The sequence below is a fragment of the Haliaeetus leucocephalus genome, unplaced genomic scaffold (assembly GCF_000737465.1).
Source record: "Haliaeetus leucocephalus isolate CR32 unplaced genomic scaffold, Haliaeetus_leucocephalus-4.0 Scaffold450, whole genome shotgun sequence".
In the NCBI taxonomy this organism is placed as follows: Eukaryota; Metazoa; Chordata; class Aves; order Accipitriformes; family Accipitridae; genus Haliaeetus; species Haliaeetus leucocephalus.
Genome location: NW_010972886.1, coordinates 1,028,480 through 1,047,159, shown reverse-complemented (window position 1 = coordinate 1,047,159; position 18,680 = coordinate 1,028,480).

Sequence of the window (18,680 nt, the reverse complement as noted above, 5' to 3'; positions counted from 1 at the left end):
ATACTCTGAGCAGAATTTTGGCATTTGTTCTGTAATACAAAGATTAAAAACTTTGTGTGTGTTTTCACAGGGTAGCATTAAGTTGCATTTGGACAAAATGCAGTAAAATCATGTTCTTTTAGCTTCTGGGTCAATTTTGAAGGGTCTGTTTCTCCACCGATAACAAAACAGTTGCACAGTTTGTTATAAAGTTTCATGATTAAAAGCAATCTTTCTCTTTAACGTTTGACATGATGCCTAGTGCAGTACATTCTTCTTCATTTATGTCCCAATTGCAGCATTCAAGTGCGTCATTGATCGACAGTCATGACAGTATTACTGCGGCTAAAGGGACGGTGGAGGTAGAGAGATTTCTTGTGCCTTTAGGTAAGAGCGAGGAAAGACTAAGAACCAGCATGCTGGAGAGTGCTACCAGAAGAGAAACAGCAGCACTGGTAAGAGCTCTCAGAGCTCTGATTCACTCATTCAATTGACAGCAGTTTTCCAAGCAGCAGTTTAATTTAAACTCTTTAGGTGAAGTTTGGCTGGGTGCTGGTGAAAGATACGTGCTGAGGCTTTACATGAAACCGTTCTTTTTTGCTCTTTCCTCTCTGTGACACCTGACAGGGTAGTTTTAGCTCCACAAAGAATGACAAGCAGTATTGTTTACTATATTGTGTTGAGTGCCTTACAAACACAGAGAGATAGAGCAGCTGATACAGAGATAACACATTATGTGCTTCCATCGTACATCCCATAATTTTAACAAGTCACCTTTCCCTAGCAATAAAAATGGAAGAGAAATGTCTGCAAGTGGTACACCTTGTCTTGGAGGGGAGACAAAGTGAAGTAAGTTCTTTAACAAAGCTAGAACTATGTGATACATGATTACAACAATTGAGAAAATGTAAGTCTGAGACAAAATACTTAACCTGGTATAAAATGGCAGAGCTGCAGAAACTTCAGAGATACAGTCAGGTTCAGACATCTAAATAAAAACAAGAATTTATAGCACTATTTTACAAGGCGTGATATAAACAAAATTAAAGGACTGAATTTGTGTGCTAGTGTCCCTGTTGACAGTTTTTGGCTGGCGTATATCTCACAGAAAAAAGATTTTCCAAAAAAAACCTGTGTGGTTGATCCCTTATTGCCTCACAGCTTGAGGAGCAGCCATAGCCTCATCGAAGCACCGCGTTAAATATAATGAAGTCTTACTGGTGGAAAAAATATCTATTCTGGAGCTAGCCATCAAAGCAAGCAGCAAATAGGGAATCTGAAGCAAATTCCAGGCCAAATTATTATTGACCTAACAATATGCTTTACAGCAGTTAATAAAAAGGCGTTTTTAAAATGTTCTTATCAAAGTTTTCTTGGAAATCTGTAGCACTTCTTGTAGTAGAAGAGAACTATGCATATGACTCATGTGTGATCTATAGTTTTTTCATAATGACACTAAATACCCTTCCAAGGATAAACGCTGGACTTAGATTTGAAATGTATAAACAAAATTCACTAATGTTAGAGTTGAGTGAAAAATTACTTGTGAAGTAATTCAAATTGCAAAGATATTCCCAATATGTACAAGGATAAAAACAAGAACTCATGAAGACTTTAATTTTTTTTTTTTTTTTTCCAGAAAGCAAGAAAGGAAGGAAGGGAGAAAGCAGAAAAAAGAAGGGAAGGAAAGAAGGAAGGAAAGAAGGAAAGAAGGAAAGAAACTGTAAAAATAGAAGATTCTAGGCTAAAAGTAAACTTTGTCTAACTTTAGAAAAAAATCTCTGACTGCTGTAATAGCACCTGGCTGCTCTGAGATAGATCTCTCATGCTATTCAAATGCTTCACTATAGTTCCAATTTGTGTCTCAGTGAGAGATGATATGAGATTTTTATTTATGACTTTAGATATTCCTTTTCATGTTCTAAAAATATTTGTAATTTGCCAATTACAATTTGACGCTCACAACATAGTGAAGTACATTAGAAAACATCGATTTGAGCTGACAAGAAATACTATTAAGTGGTAGAGATGGTGAAAATAAAAATCATCTGCTGATAGAAAACATGCATTTCCCCTAAATATTGTTAAAGTTCTTTCTTCATTTTCGTTTTTGCACAGATTTGCAAATTAGACTATAGACCAATGCACTGATTGATCACATACTGGGACCATGTACTTACTAGTATATAATTACCTATATAGAATTAATAGGCATTAGGAAGAAGAATCAGACAGAAAAAAAGGTGAAGCATATAGAATGAAGCATTTTAATTTAGACCAGAAATGCTCATTCCTTTTCTTTACATATATTCATGTTCTGTGTAATATTTCAATTATTGAAAAGAAGTCAGCTAGCATTTACCTCAATCTGTCAAGTGAAATGAGACAGAAAATAAAAGATTGTCTTTTCTGCATGTTATGTATAACAGTTCATCCTCATGTTCATAGAATTGCTTCCTGACTTGTCTCATCTAGCAGGAGAAAATCTGCAAGAATGACATGGAAAAACAGGAACTGGTGCTTTGTTTCAAAGAGAAGACCATAAAGCTTTTTATATGCATGAGGTGTAACAGAAGGTCCCTGCTAGCCTCCATACCTGCTAAATACACACACATTTTGTGTGCACACGGCAGAGCTAAAAGAGATAGAGCCAGAGATAGTTAGAGGTTCTTTCCTGTAGCTGGTAAAGCCAAAGCAGATGCTTCCAGCCCTTCTCCCTAAACTTTATCATCCTCTTAACTTCAGCTGCAAAGGATGCCACAGATGACTAGTAGGCAAGAAATGAAGAATCACCAACACCTCTGTCTGTACTACTACCCAGCAACATCAGAAATGCACTCAAGATCCTTGTAAAGCATGACCTGGAATCTGTTATGTTTTGGCCATTGGCAGATACAGAAAGTGGTCAGATATCACCCATGGATCATCAACATTAGGAGTGTCTGATGGCCTCAGTTTCACGTGAATATTCTCCATCTGTTTTAGCTACTACTGCTGGCAGTTGGCAAACTGCCTACTCCAGTCCTCACTATCTTAACAAAAAAAATTTTTTAAAATCATGAAAGACAAGATGATTCTTTACTGCTTAACATCTTTTAGCAGATGCAGGACAATGCTGCTGTTCCGTGTACACTTTGCAAAGCTGAAGATGGCTTCTCCGTTTATAAAGCAATAAGCAGCCTAACTGTACCAGCTAGTTATATGGAACATTATTCAAATCATACTATTGTAAGAATTGTTGTAGGATTATAAGACTAGCAAGATATCACATAAATTAAATCTCTCATTTCAGTACATGTAAATGTATTTCCCATTAGTGGCTCTACAACCTATGACAAGGTATTCTGAAGCATAAACATTTGACTAATTTTAATTCTTCTAAGTTTTTTATTTCCCTATCTGAATACAAGTGGTTGTTTATCTCTTTTCCCAGTCTTCTAGTACTTCATTTGTGCTCTGTGAGTTTTTAAGGATAACCACCAGGCACAACTCTGGTGACTTGTTCAGCCAATTCTCCTCCACGAGACTTAGGCAGTACAGATAATCTAAAAACATCTAACCTACTGAAATAGTCTCATATAGTCTCACATTTTCCTTCCCATATCAGAGGCTATGTTTCTAGAGTTATGGTTTTGGTTTGTTTCTTTCTCAGTACTATTATCCAAAATGCTGTCTTTGATTAGAGAAAACTATTTTTCATTATATGTTTTGGGAATGCAAAAAAGCCAAAAGCAAAACCTTTGGAAAATGCAGTGGTAGACAATTAATTTTTAAATAAACTCATAGTGCTTATGGAAGCCTTTGTGCTTTTCTGTAGCATTTTCTCTCCATGATAGCTGCCAGCACACAATGCTATGTTTTACATTAGTTTGCTACAATTACCACTCCATTCCAGGACAATGATATCAAAATCCCTGATGGCTGCTACTATTCTGAACACAATTTTAATGTACTTGTCCCTTTTTGTGACTGTTGTGTTTTAGAAAAAAAAAAAAAGTAATACCTGCTTTTTGTTTTATTTTTTCCACAATAAATCTGTGTTGTTTAGGAGAGGTATAGATGTTGAGGAGTTCTTTTCAGTCCAATAGACCGGAGTAGCAAGATAAAGAACCTACAGGAAGCAGGTACTCCAGGGAAACATGCTTCCACACATTCTCCTTTCAGAGTTGTAAATGCTGTTGCTCTGGTTTTGTTAACTGGAATAAAAAAAGCTAACCACAAAAATATACTACAACAATACTCTGAAGAAGACATGCAGCTATGCAGTTTTTGTCAAAGAAGAAAAAACAGAACAAGTCCAGAGCCTCAGTCAGGAATGAGATCTGGTTTTGTTTTTATTTTTGTAGTTTTTTGTTGTCTTAGAACTTTGACTTGAAATTCAGTCATCTTATCTGGGATTTGTACTTTGTATGCTCCTCATGAGGCTTCAGTGCTGGATTCAAATCTTTAATTAGATAAATCAGAACTGTCATGAAGCAGTTTTAGCATTATCAACCTTCATGACTACATTTGCAGTGTTTTATCACAGCTGGTGGCCAATCAATGGTTCTTATCAGACATTTTGGTCATTACATCAAAGGATTAAAGTGAAAGAATATATTTGTTAATCCATTTGTACACTTGAGCTTCTTTTCTCTGGGGTATCATATCAAATTAAAGTGGATATAAAACAGATGTCTTTTGCATGCAATATTCTGTGTGTCAAGCCAACTGGTCTACAGAATCACAGTACTGATTATTCCCTTTCATCCTCACATACTCCTTTGTGCAATTTTTTAACCAAACTCCCAGCTGGAAAAACATTATTGAGTTTTCCAATTTTGATTCATGATGATAACAGCAATCTGTTAACTACCGAATTTACATAAAGAAAGCCTGAAAGAACTTGTGTTTAAGACATTGTTACAGTGCTCAGAGATCAGGAAGATAGAGTTCCCAAAATAAGAAATTCTGAACAGGATACACTGAAGACTTTCTAACCATCACATCACTGCAAGACCCACCAAAACTATCATTCTGCCCAAGGCAGGATTAGCCAAGTATACAATTATTGAGAAGCATTTTTAAGCTTCTTGTTAAAGGCCCTCAATGCGGGATATGCTACAGGCTCCTCATATGAACTGTAGTAGTGCTTTAGTCTCTAGTATCAGATAATTATTTCTTCCCCTCAGCTAAATTTCCTTTCCTTTGGTGTAGTTTAGATATCTTATAAGACCAAGGAATACCTTTTCATGCCCCTAAAGACTATTATCAGATGATCTTTTTTCAATTTCCTCTTTGTGCTTAAGTGCCATTTTGTTCATTCTTTCTCCATGGGTCATTTTAATGCCGTATGCCAAGATACAATAGGTCAAAGAAAACTTTTATTTAAAATAGCAATCACTTTGAACAATAATCTGACCTTCTATGTCTCCAGAAGCCAAGGCTTCTAAACGACTCTCTTTATCTGTGTATAATGATGTCATGTAGTTGCCTTAGAGCCAGGCAAGGAAATGAACGTGCTGTATTCTTAACTTCCTGCCAAAGAATACTGATAATACTGTAAATGAAGATAGCATACAAAGACACAAATAAGTCAAAATCCTGTGACCTATACCTACTTATAGTTCTTAGGTACATAAATAATGGAGGCACCAGCTGAAGTATGGACCTGTTCTGTACACATTAATGATGATAGAATTATTTTTGCCGATTTTTTTCAGACTTAAATAGCTAAAGAGAACAAATGATCGTACTTCTTTCTAAGACAGTGTTACATAGGGTGACAAGTAAAACAGTTTCTAAAACTAGTGTCTCATGCTTACCTTAAAGACTCTGCAGAGAAGCTTTCAGAATGATACCAGGGAATAACTTTTAGACCAGTCAGACATTTATCTCCTTGATTTCACATGATCGTTGTATGATTAACAATTACAGAATCAGGACTTACATGTCAGTGTTCATTTGGTCTTCCTAACAAAATAGCTCACCACAAGCCAGGTTACTGATTTTTAAATTTGAGCAAATGGCAGCTGGTTAGCACAGGAAGAGTGTAATGTACTTGGAAGTACATTCTGAATTGCAGAGAATGCTTCTAAATTGCAGAATAGATGCTGATACTTGAAACAGAGTTGGTACAAAATGAGATGTGCATTACAGAAATAAACCTCTACATTGTTCTTCATTTTTATCTTTGTGGTATTTGTTATTGTAACTGTCACTGTGTGGTTTCGAGGCACTATAAAACCTAGTGTCTGCTGTCTAAAACTTGGCGAGTTGACAGTCGTGTATCTAACTAAGTGCTCATAACTAATGCTTAATTAATGTTGAGCTAAAGAAAAAAGCCCGTTTGAAATTCACAAAACATCCTGCACAACATATAATGGATTCATTGTAATTATCATTTACAATAAGCACTGCATTAAATCCTAAGTGCAGCTGAACTTGAGAGTTCTTTTATTGGCAAGGTGATCTGGAGTTAGTGCTACTTGGTTTGGTTTACTTTATTACATGAAAATGAAGCTACCTAACCTTTTGCAAACCTGACAAAGTGGCTAAGAGTTTGTATACAATATTGCCAAGTCTTGGGAAAGTAAAGGTAAAGAGAGAGACCTACAGGTCCTTTTTGTGTCTTTACCACTAAAAAAAATTTTAACAAGTGTAATCATGATATCGTATTATATTACCAATATATCCACTGTGTATAAAAGAAGATACTGTTTATAAAAAGACACCTCTAACTGCACTTTATTGTAGGAAATATTACTATTTCATCTGCTTATTAGCTGTACTGTACTCATCAAAAGATATTTCCTAGAATGACACAGTTGAGTGAAATTAATTCAAACTATACTTGGTTTTGGTATAAATGAACAGTGAAGAATTGAATACACGTACTGTGGAAGCATCTGTTTATTACTGCATTTAACATACAAAAAATATGCATTACAGAAAGTAGATTTGCATTCCTTTGTAGCAGGTCAGTGAATATCTGAATCAAGGCTGAAAAGAGATGGGAAAAAAAAAGGACAGTACATCAAAAAGTAGGCTTTACAGAAATACTTAGAGCCCATTGCCATTTTAAGTCCTACAGTTTATAGGCTGACTGCTGGGGGAGTTGGATCTACCTCTCTCAAGTTCAGGGTGTCTTTACATCAAGGGCACAGTGAGACATGACTCCACGTCACATATGATGGTGACCATGGTCATGCACACAGCTGCACTGCACCTACAGTGCCCCAAAATCCTGGCACCTTCGGCGACCCCTGCCTGCAGACAGGTCTGATTTTGTTTATGCCAGTTATGGCATCGGCTCCTTTAGAATCTCTGATTCGTTCATTTGATACTGAGAATCTCTATGGCAGAAGCGTTGCTTTTAGTGGAGTTACAACGCTAAAGGTGTAAACAAGAGCAGAGGGATGTTTGCTGATGAAACAACTGCAGTGCTGGTTAACAAACTTATACTCAAGTTCTCTGATTTTCCAGTTGCTTGATGAAAATTATGCTGCATGCTTTCTGCAAGTAACAAAATTATATAAATAGCTGTAAGGTCTCAGAATCAGGAAAGTTGGAATAAGCTTATTTTCTTCTAATCTAAATCCAAAGAATCAGCTTCTACTTTGAGCCACACTGCTGTTAATTTGGAGCAACTCTGTCAGAGTCAGTGGTGTCTCTTTGGACTTGCAGCAGTCCAAGAGAAAACTATTTATGCCCTTATGGTAGGAAAATATCCAGTCTTCTCTTCTATGGCTGTGAAAAATCAACATGCACAAAATCTCCCCAGATATTGACATATTCTTTTTTGAATTATCTTGGAACATTAGATGAGCATTTTTCTATTCATCTTAATGACAGATTAAACACTATTAAATTCTGCATTGTCTCTAAATGCACACACACACACAAAAAACAGTTTTGTTCCAAAGAGAGCTAAGAAGACAATAATCCCTTCCTTCTGTGAGAGCACATTATCTTGGCTATGCTATAAAAACAGACCTATGGGAATTAACAAACAAGTGGAGATATGAAGAGAAACACTCAGATAAGACATATCTATTCATTACTTTATCTGTATGTGGTTTTGCTATATTCCATTGGAACTTAACTGTCAGAGGATATATTTTCATTCCAATCGGGGTTTCTACTTGCCTCCATTTTACTTAATGGGACCTGCTGCTAGCATTTTCCTTGCACCTTCCTTAGCAAACATCTTCTTTTATCTGTGAAAAACAGAGAATGAAAGTGATTCCAGATTTTAGAACATGACACAAGACTGGGTTTAACTTGCTATTTAATTTTTTCTAATCTAAGATACTTTTTTTTAATAGGCTGAGACAGAATTTAGTAATGTTAACAGAAAGGTTTTCATGAGGACCATGGGATCGAATACTGATAGGCCTGAGAAAACTTTACTCATTTAAATTGGAGTTATATCTTTTTCTGATTTTTTAAAACTTCCATGATTTTCATCCAAAGTTCTTGCACAAGTGACAAATTAGCACATGTCAGGTAAGAATCTGTTGATTGGATCATTTTACATTTCTATGACCATATTGAGTGTCCATGCTCAGATGCTGGCAGTGAGAGGTGGCAGGGGTGGCCTCTGTGAGGAGATATCAAGGATAAGGATAGGGACTTGGGGGTGTTGGTTGACAAGAAGCTCAACATGACCCAGCAATGTGCACTTGCAGCCCAGAAAGCCAACCATATCCTGGGCCACGTCAAAAGAATCGTGACCAGCAGGTTGAGGGAGGTGATTCTCCCCTGTCTACTCTGCTCTCATGAGACCCCCACCTGCAGTGCTGTGTTCAGCTCTGGGGCCCCCAACATAAGAAGGACATGCACCTGTTGGAGCAAGTCCAGAGGAGGGCCACAAAGATGATCAGAGGGCTGGAGCACCTCTCCTATGAAGACAGGCTGAGAGAGTTGCACTTGTTCAGCCTGGAGAAGAGACGACTTCAAGGGACAACTTACAGCAGCCTTCCAGTACCTAAAGGGGGCCTACAAGAAAGCTGGAGAGGGACATTTACAAGGGTGTGTAGTGATAGGACAAGGGATAATGGCTTTAAACTGAAAGAGGGTAGATTTAGATCACATATTAGGAAAAAATTCCTTACCGTGAGGGTGGCGAGGCACTGGAACAGGTTGCCCAGAGAAGTTATCGATGTCCCATCCCTGGAAGTGTTCAAGGCCAGGTTGGATGGGGCTTTGAGCAACCTGGTCTAGTGGAAGGTGTCCCTGTCCATGGCAGGGGGGTTGGAACTAGATGATCTTCAAGGTCCCTTCCAACTCAAACCATTCTTTGATTCTATGATATAAGTTCAACCAAGTATATAAAATACCTTTCAGGCTACAGCTCTAGTACATTCAGACAAGCATCCAAACCCACAATCAATCATTTATTTAGTCTACTTTCAAATGGCATGGGATTGCAGCCAACATTTTTTCTCCTACTAATACATTAAGATGAGATTGCTGGCCGATAAATACTGATAGCTTCCCTCTAGCTGTTTCAGTAAGGTTTGTTAAAACCATGTCACGGCTACTTTCAGCTGAGGATACCAACAGCCTCAACAAGAAAGTATGGGGTTTGGGTTTGCCTTGCCTTTTTTTTTTTCCTCAAAAAGCTGTTCTGGTTCCAAGGCATGTTAATCTCCAGAACCGTTGCTTTAAAATTCAGAAATCTTCATGAGCATTACTTTAACTCTCTTTTTCAAGGTATTTGAAGAAATAAGTGATAATTTTTACTGTCCCTTCAGGTAAGGAAAAGTTCATGTCTTCCCCACCACTGCAAGACACTTCAGTTTAAGCTGTCAAGCATTCAGGAACATTAATGTCAAAATACTCTAAACCAAATACTCTAATTTGAAGTTCAGATCTAGTTTAGGCATACAGGTTTCTTTACATTGCACTGAGGTTGAAAATCGGGCAATGTTATTTTGTGGAAGACTAGAACTCCACCTTACTTTTTATCATTTTCCTAAGTGAAAACCAAGGAGAACATTTCCATCAGCCAGGTAGTGAGTCAGAAAAAAGGATACTTCATGACACAATACATTTTCATTTTAGTGAAATTAACTCAGTGTATTCCCAAGGTCTTTTGTTTTGGTAGCAGCTATCCATTTCTCTTAATTAACACAATCTGTCCAGATTTCTCAGGTGTCCCATGCATATGGAAATCATTCCTAGTAATCAATTCCTAAATAGCTATAGGCTTTCTTTATTCTACAACCCTTAGTTTTCAATTAACAAAATAGTTTGATAGATTTTCAACATTTGTACAAATTCTTTTCATACCAATTTTAGTTAAAATCATGAATCTCTATTAGGGTTCTACACTGTCACTGATCACCCTAATGTCTGATTGTCTTCCACATAAGTAATCCTTGAAGAAGGACAAAATTTCCTCCACTAATTTTATTTCAAGAAGACTTTTCCAAATATGCTTAAATGTACTTAAGTAACAGCAGCTTGAGCCTTAACAGTGAGTTTTAAAATGTATGCAGTTATACTCATGAAATTTTTAGTGACTTTTCCATTTTATGAATTAAAATGATCAGGGGTTTTTTTTATTTATTTCAGCATTCTATCCAGTGGGATATGTAACTGATAACAGACTTTATTGAGCTGTATTTTTTATTTCCAGAATCTTTTCCTATAAGCATCTTAATTTCCTGAATACCATGAAATCTGTTATTTTTACCGCATTCATAATGTGCACTGTTCACACTCTGTTTGTATCATACCCACAGGATTCATTGAACTGTCATACTTTAATCAGAGTTGTTTACTGAGACTGCCATATATGGATGTAGAACCACTAAAGCCTTTTGGAGTCTTGCTAATTCTATTTTTTGTCAAGGTGCATCAAGCTTTTAGTCACACTCTAAGCTTTCTGTAATTGCTACTGGTCAGATTTCCTGAGAGCCTCTGGTTTTCCTCAGAGGTTTCTGCAAAGTGCTCTTGTGAAACAGTTGGCTTCCTTCTCTCTTAACCCATGTGGAACGGATAACTGAATAAAGTAAAATAAAATAGAAAACGTGAAACAACAATTAGCTGCCAGCGTTGAGGTGGTTGGGGTTTTTTTCCAATCCTTTTTAATTCAATATCTTTTGCATAAGAACTTGACAGCAGTTGAAAACTTAGTCCCCTGTAAGTGATCATCAATTCTCCCACTGGTTTCAGTCAGGAAAAGTTTCTATTCTCCTCTGGAAACTTCCCAGTCAGGTCACTGATGATGTCAGCTGCTTAAGAGGAAAGAGAGGGATAAAAATCTTGGATAACACAAGACCTAAAGAACTTGCCAGTGTTGACCCACATGAAGTAGTTTGGTATTTACTTATTGTATTAGTTAACCAAGTTTGCACTTGATAATAAATGGATGAAATGGTGGAAGCACATTGTGATTTCCTTCTGATTCTTTAGAAGAAAGCTGAGGATCTGGGCCATCTTCCACTCACATTCGTGTATTGGAGTTATGGATCGAGAGCTGTGTGACATAAACCCATCTCACCAAGATGGTAGTGGATAGGGCAAAGCAGAGGAGACAACTTCTAAAGAAAACAGCCATGGAGATCAAAATCAGGCCTCAGGTAGAGGACAGCTTGTCAATCACCACTCTACAAAAATTTGGAAGGGTGCAGTGAAGTCTGGGAATATAGGAAATAACCAAGAAGCAGCAGCATAGATTGAGTCTCAAGGGCAGATGCCCAGATTGTTTAGGATTGCCAGGAGTTCACAGACCAATTTGCTGTGGTATCTCCTGGAGGAAGCAAGGTCTGATGGAATGAGCAAGTAAATGATTTATACTGATACTAAAGTGGCACAGTGCTAAAAAGATATAAAGGAGAAGCTAAGTCAGAACTCACGAGGAGCTAGGGCTGGGTAGTAAAATGCTGGAAGACTGCACTGTGTCATGGAGTATCTTCTGCTGCCAACTATTGGTTATTGTATTTATTTACTGTCCTGCTGACACCTTGAAGGAACAGCTTTTTCGCCATTAGCCTGACAGTTATTTTAGACCAGTGCCTGTGCCACACTGCATCCTGAAGGAAACCCTGGAGGCAAGGACAAACTGAGTCAACATGGCCATAGCTCTCTGCCTAGTTTGCCCCAGCAGCCACACCCTTAGACAAAAGCCTGCATATTTCAAATGTTCATTAATAGGGAAAGCATTTTGCCTCTTTGTCATATTTGAAATGTATTTTAACACACTGAACAGACAAAAATGCTATTATAAACCTAATGGTTTTGCTACCCAGCACGTAAAACTGTGTGTTACTGTGTTGTGCCACTAGCTAACTTATTAGATATTAGCCTCATTAGCTAGCTCAGAGGTCCCTATAGTAAATGCTGGGCAGTCAGTAAATGTAGCATAAACAATGTTATGCTACATTCTTTTGTCATACTTTCATCCTTACCAGTCTGCAAATACGAGTGTTAGCCTTTTCTGAATCCTTTCTGATTTGAGACAGTATTAAAGCAGAGTTGAAAATGACAGTAGGAAAATTTCCTCTGATCGTTTTCCCAGCCCATTTTTTAAACACTGAAAAGTCACTATTGCTTCCTGCATATTGGCAAGATGTCCACAGACAGTAATGCAGTTGAAAGTGAACACAGTGCAGTAGTTACACAGACAATCATTCATCACGGTCTGAAGAACACCAAAGGCTGAAGAACTAATGGGTTGATAAGCCTCTGCTGTTCACACTGACAGACGACTCCAAACTATAAAACAGCGCAGGGATACATAACAGATGGAAAATGGCTGACCTCTGAGATGGCTCAAAACTATATCAACATTAAGCTGTGCATTCCTATCAGTTTTTAAGACTGAAAAAAACAAGCAGAAGTTTATATTTACTTGATTCAGCTTCTGCCTTGACTTTTGCATATATCTCCTAGGATAGCTAACTAGTGTCTCTCACTTTTTCCTCTCTTTTTCTGAAGGTGTAATCTTGTAAGATAAGTCTTAGATAAGTATCCCACTACATATATAGAGGGAGAGGTGGCAACCTCCCATTAGAATAATTTCCCAATGGAAAATGCAATTTTTACTAAATCTTCTTTTCTGCCCAAACAGGGAAACTTTGATTTTAACGTAATTTTTGATTCCATCAGGAAGAATAAGAATGAAAAGCAAATTTTTTTTTAAAAAAGCAGCACGTACATCAAGGAAGAAGAACTTATGAATGGCTTGCAGTACGTATTAAGGAAGGAATGGAAAATATTGTGTACTATCACAACACTCTACAATTCAGCCTTATAATGTAAATCATGGTCTTTCTGATCTCTGTAGTCCAGAAGCAACTGATAGTATCTTTACCCTTTCAATTTCTGTACTGTTTTCCAGATGAAACAGTTCTTTATACACAAAAACTAACTTCTCATTCCTGAGAATTTACAACCCATGCTCTCAAACAGCCCTTTTTGAGGCTTCCTTTGTATCCCAATGGATTACCAGAGCCCTTGTGGAATGAATTTTTTCAGTAACTTCATATGTAAGAAAAGGAGTGTTTTTTTAATATGATGCAAAACAATATATATTTTATATGCTATAAAATACATAACAGAATTTTACAATATATTACATTCAATTATTGGTAAACCCATAAACTTTTTTCCTCTCTTGTCTGAATTGCCTATGTGTGTATATATGTTCCTTTTGATTTGAAACACAATCCCCATTATACTAACACTACGTTGACCACAGTTTGGCTGTTTGTCTGTTTTTTCTCTGCTTTATGCTATCATGACTCCAGTCTCTGTCTTCTCTATCTGAGCAGGTTTTTGCTGCACAATTTTTATTTTTTTCCTGTTATTTGTCTCCATGCTATTAATAGAGTGTCCAAAGTTTGCAGTTGCAAGTGGAGGGATGTCTTTTACAAAAAAATTACTCTATACCTGTTTTAATTTGGATCATCAAAGAAGTAAGGAACATTTTCAAAAAATGAGACTGAGAACCAAAATTCATAACTCTGCTGGATACCAAACTTCAATAGAAATACTGCTTTTGTGTTATATTACAACCCCCCTGACCCTGATTATCTTTCCATATTCCAAAGGCAGTAAATAGCTTTTCCTTCTCGTTTTCCTCTGGAGAAAAAAAAAACTTTATTGAGTTTCTCTCACTTCCTGTTCTCATATGTAACTAATTAAACCCTGTGTGATCTTCCTTGTCTTGAATATGGCTTTGGAGTCTGCTGCTTCTATTTCAGATCTGCGAGACCAAAAGCTCACCTGCTTTTTAGCATGACATATCTTGGTATCATTAAAGCTCTTACCTCTGCCTGCAAAGTCAGTCTGGTCTGGAGCACAGAACTTTAATAGCACTGGCTGGGTAGAGGAGGTGAGAAGGGCTATGCCATGCTGCCCACAGTAGCATTTTTTCTTTCTGTGTCAGATGTAAATGATGGTACAAACAGTGCCATGATGTGGTTAGGTATCTGTGGTATTGGTAAACCTAGCAGTGCTGTTGTGTAGCTCCCTAATGTGAATATGTAGTACTAAGAGTAGTAGCAGTAGCAGTGGTACTGTCAGATTCAGTCAGACTTACAGGTACAAGTGCAGTAAGAAGTATTACCTATTAGAGCATATAGCTGGAAAAAGCAAACTATATCAGGTAAAGATCTTACTACTCCCTGAAAACATTAAAGATGTTACTTCACCTTGCAAATGTAGTTTCTTTAATTTGAATTAATAATTTGTAATTATCTTTCTATAATACCTCTTAACACTTTGTGGCAAGCTCTACTGCTTGGAGCCTGGATCAATCCTACATAAAGTTACACACCTTTCAGCTAGTCAATGAGCACACTTTTCAAGACCATGAACAGGGATATAGCTCTAAAATACGAGCGTGTGCAAAATTTTTACTGACTCTTCTGTTTCCTATTTTGTGGAATAATGTCTCAGAACATCTGACTTCTTAATAGTTCCCCTTTTGCAAGAATGTTACTTCATTTTACTTCCCCAAAAGGAATTAAACTTAAGCCCAGTGTTGTAGATGGGTTTGTGATACACAGTCCATATATATATAATGAACCAAACTAGGAAGAAGGATTAAATTTGTCTGATACATTTATTTCCTATTAAACATTTCCAGACCTCTGCTTCAATATACCCCCTGGTTTTGAGAGTGGAGTATGAAGTCAATGCAACTGTTTAGGTATAGCATAATCCTTTTTGAACAAAAGTGCCATTAGGGACCATTTCTCTATTGTCATTGTTATTAAATAAATAAATTACAATAATTCACAATTATAAATTACAACAATCAGTCTTGCAAAAGGAGCAGATTAAATGTCTTCAGATGGAAGTGAAAGTTTTAAGTTATTGTGTCGTTTTAAAATGAACTCCCATTCACATTGATTGTGTGTCTCACTGCCACAGAAAAGGCATCTGCCAAGATATGCTTTTTTGGACCAGCTGTCTCATTGCATATAAAACACATGTTCCATTAAAAAGCAGAATTTTGCTGAGCCCATTCAAACATGCATTTGAAAGTTGGCCCTAGAATTGTCATGCTCCCAGTTGCTTAACAGACGAGCCGATGACAAACTGTGAGTTTATTTCTTCCCCATTTTCTATAAAAGAGATTATTTTGGTCAAGCAGTAATGTTGACCTCTACTAATGTCACATCAGGAACCAGCTCAGAGATTAGTTGTTGACCTAGCACAAGGCCCTTGCACAGATAATAGTGCCACACCAATGCTGTGGCTATTGGCTTTTGTTCTGTGTATCCCAAAAGGTCTCACGCCAAGAGACAGACCTTGCCAGCAAAAGCCAAAAGATTAACCAGCCGAGAGAAACAAAGAGTAGAAGGGGATAAAGTACAGTGATGGCCTGCAGGCCACCTCTGTTTCAATCTAGTGCTACAGGAAAACCAGATGTCAGTTTGGGTGACAGTGCAGGCTGCTGATGCTGCCGATCCGTTGTAAGTAATCATTTCAAAAGAGAAAACACTGAAATTCAAACAGGAACTCTCAGGGTTCTCTGAAACTATATTTGAACAGTTCAGATTCCTGGTTTTGAGAGGCAAAAGTGTCCTGATGTCCACAGGCTTAAATTATATATAGATTATATATAGTTAAATTCCAGTTATTAATCATGTAGCTCTGAAGTAGAGTTTCCAAGCTGGAATTATTGTATAACCATACTTACAGCTCAGAGTAATAAAAATGCAACTTTTTAAATTTCCACCCGAACATCATCACCTAGACTGTCAAATTTGCTTTGGCTGAGTTCAGAGTGACTGAAATTGAACTTGAATGTTTTTACAAGCTGTAGTTAATTTTTAGCGGACTGTGGTTCAAACTTTTTCCATACCAGTAACTTCTTTGCCCTAGAATATATTAGTGCATCTATTCAGTATGTTATTTTCCATGTTGCTTTACAGCTCACAGTGTATTAACAATGAGATATCCTATTCTGGCAAATGGAGGATGGTGAAGAAACTCACTACAGCTAGTATAATAGTGATTTTTTAAAAAATTTTTACAACATATATGTATTCAGAATAGTTTATAGCTGGCTACAAAAATTTATAGCGTAATAAACCTGTTTTAAAGTTTCACTGCTCTCTTACTAATAGCATTAATAACTGAGAACATTAATAGAACATTGTAGTAAGACACTCAAGAGCCAGGAAGTCAAGGAAAATTATTCATTTAGTTGCTGCAGTAATTTGGTTCATTAGATTTTCTTTGCTTTACTTAATTTTTTTTTCCTAAAAAATATTTTCTTTCTGGTTAAATTAATTTTTTATATAGATATGTGATTATGAGAACAAAAAAATGTATTTCCCATTAAAAAATCATATTCAATGTTAATGAAAATGCATTTTATTTTACATGAATAATAAAACACGTTACTTTCTGTACCATCATGATCTTACAAATAAGTGGGTTGTAAAAAAATAATCTATTGAATAAAGATAAAATGTGCAGTCTCTTTTCTCCTGCTTTATAGTCATATGTGCTTAGACTAGTAATGTATAAAGCTCTTTTTCTGCTATGGAAGAACTGAAAAAAAAAGGAACCATTTATCAGCTTACATTTTAGAAATAAGAGTGTAGCAGTCATAGTGCAAAACACAGCATCTATACACTAGCACATCTTATCTATTTTTGCTTTGGGGCTAGGTATTAACACCCAGAGCACAGTGTTTCCATTATTCGTGGTTTATAGTACATTATTTTTCATTCTTAAAAATCCTGATAATTTACAAATTCTTAGCGACAGCAAGTTTATATAACGAAACTCATGTAATACTTTCTGTATGTCTAGTCAACATCTTTGTCTATCAGTGTAGCATTAGTATTATTTTATTGATAAGCATAGGTAAGGCCGATGGTCTCAGAAATTCAGAGAATTCTTGAAGAGATGAGAACTGAGGTATTTAAATTTAGAAGTTAAATATAGCATAAATAAATTGACTTTAAGCATTTTTAATGTGGCTTTCCTGGTTAAGTGTAAAATGGAAAAAAAAATGGTTTAAAAATATTTAATACAAACAAGAATAAATCTCAGTAAGTCCATAAATAAAATGGATTAGTTGCCTGTAATAGCAGAAGATGGGAGATGATGATGATGATGATGATGATGATGAAAGCATTCTTAGTCTGGTGTTCTTAGTTTCTCTATTGGAAATGTTGGTCATATTTTATTACCTTTCTTTTTTCCCCTGAATTAAACATAGCCAAGTTTTGGAAAATGAAATGAAATATTTTTTACATTATTAAATTTGTGAAATACTACGTTAAAAAATGTCACAACAGAACATTTACTCTCTTTCTAAATATTTTTGACAAACAAGGTTGACCAAATTAGTTTAAAATTCTAAGCAAATAAACTATTTCCATGAGGTAAAACTGCCCTTACTTACAACTGCTTATTTACAACTGAATAGCAGACTTTAACCTATGTAGATTTCTCCAATGTTCTCTCAGGGATTGTTTCTAAGTTTCTATCTTTACTGTGAAACCTGAAACCAGAATTGGGTCCAGATTAGCTGAATCAAATTCACAGTGAAGAAGCAGAGTCCTGGTTTTAAAATTTTACTAATGAATCAAGTTAAATCTTCTAGAGATAAATTCAAGTAGCAATGCCACATAAAAGCCAAGTCTCTGTCTAAATTAGTTACTTCATTTCTAATTGAACTGTAGTGAAGCATCTTCTACTCCCACTGAAAGCACGCATTAAACATGACCACTAATAGTGGAAAAACTGTAATACAAACTTACAGCTTTGCTGGGCTTGCAAGTGTGTTGCTGACAGAGCAACAGATCTCCATCGATAGTGTGGGTAGGACTTTAGGGGGAAAAGGATAGAGAAAAAAAGTAGTTCCTCAGTTGCTTAGGCCAGTCTGTAGCATGCCTGTGCTGAGTTTGTGACGGTGTTGCTGACGTTGGCCATGTCCTGCGCAGAAGATTCCCACCTGGATAACCGAACTTGAAATTTTTTTGTAACCTTGCTAAGAAGCCCCTTGAAAATCCAATCTTATCCATGGATTTTCCATCACAGTTATATACAGAACAAATTACTCAAGGAAGACAGACCAAGATTAATTTTCTGCAATGATTTTTTTAAACGCATTAAGAGACAGGGTCTTATTGTGTGACAACTTACACAGTTGTTTCTTTGCTCATCATGTTTCTTTTTCTGTTATCTTTCCCTCTGGCAATTATGCTGCATCTTAACTAGTAAAAACATTTGTCTGGGAA